Here is a 1,757-nt window from a genome sequence, read left to right on the forward strand (position 1 = left end):
TAAACTACGGTGGGACAGGGGTTTAATACAAAGTCAACCTTAATAACTTCTCATGTCCGACAACTAATTTTGGAAAGAATACGTCCCCTTAGGCCTAACGTTTTGGGTCCAAATTCTCAATCGATCCAACGATGATGATGATCTTCTAAAATTTATTTTATTTATACCATGGTGTTGCTATTTGTGTATTGTATTTAAGTTATAAAAAAAATAGTATTTTGTCTCGGAATAGGTGAGGCGTCGTCGTTTTTTGGGCTGCCTACTCCTTTGCTCTCTCATAAGTTTTAACATGAAAGATTTCTTCAATGTTTTAATCTCTTTTACTATTTTTTATTCTCAATGTTTTAATCTCTTTTACTATTTTTACCAAAAGCTTGCATGTCTGGCTACTCCTTTGGGCGCCGCATATGTATGGCTACTCCTTTGGCTTGCTTTTGACTAAGCTCAAGGTGAGAATGTTCCATGACGCAATTCATCTTGTTCTTGCTTTTCCATACAATGTGTTGATTTTGCTAAAATTAGTTTCTCATCCTTGGTGAAGTTCGTTTGTAGGTCTTGCATAGTGAATAACGCCTTAGACAGCTCCCTAAAGCTTCATGAATCCCATTGGCTTTTAGTGGAGCTAATTGTTAGCTAGGATCATAAGGTTGGATTAGCATGCATAAGTCACTATAGGAGGTGTGATTAATGATAAGCTTCTATTGTTAGGTGGGATATGAATATCGACGCTACCTTACACGCTCTCTCAAGTTGGGTATGGGTTCGTCATTATAGCATTTTACGATGCCTTCATTTGCTCGACAGTCTACCTGGAAGTGGTCAATCACACAAAGCACAAGGGGCTTCTCCATATAAGATCATCCTACAAGTTCTTAAAATTATTTTTATTTTGTCTACTTTTCTCCTATGTTTATTTAACACTAGACTTAGTTGCAGTATTGTGAAGTGAGTATCATGAAGTGCAAGTGATCATGGGTGGCAAAGTGTTGTGGCATATCACCATTTTGTTTTAACATAATTGCTTTATTCTTTGCATGCACACTCCAATTAAGTGCAAGTTCTAGGTAAACAAACATGCACACACACAATTGATTACCTATCACTGATCACTCAACTCTCACACATATCCCCAATGAAAATATCATGTAAGAGATTTAAATTATTAGAATATGCAAGGAAGATTTTGATTCAACCAAAACTACTACATAATTTTTTTCAAGTGGAGAAGATTATACTAGTGAGAGACCCCTTTGTGTTTCGTATGACACTTGATTTTAGGTCTCGATAGAATACTATTTGATTTTCTGACAACATGTGCCATTATTCCATCTCCATATATATATATATATATATATATATATATATAAACACACACACACACACACACATATATATATATATATTGGGACATGTGAAAGCTCCCTTGTGCATGTTTAATTTTACAAGTGATGTACACATTTATAAGGTTCAAGGTTTATACCTATTTTTGAGTAGTTTAGCTTGCACATCCAATAAAGCAAGGTATTTTTATAGAAGTCGACATATTTGTAAATGTGGACACTATTTTAGGGCAAATAGGACCCAATCTTGTGTTATGTGCAATTTTTATTCTATGCTTTGTGATTATTGATTTGCAATTATTTTATTGGGTCATTTTCTCTCCAACAGTGGTACCAAAGACAAGATTGATTTGCAAAGTTTGAAGGCAGTTAAGAACCAGAAGATAAAGAAGCTTTGGAATTCAAGAAAAGGTAATT

Source organism: Cibotium barometz, chromosome 20 (genome assembly GCF_041138505.1).
Source record: "Cibotium barometz isolate CiBa-2024 chromosome 20, ASM4113850v1, whole genome shotgun sequence".
In the NCBI taxonomy this organism is placed as follows: Eukaryota; Viridiplantae; Streptophyta; class Polypodiopsida; order Cyatheales; family Cibotiaceae; genus Cibotium; species Cibotium barometz.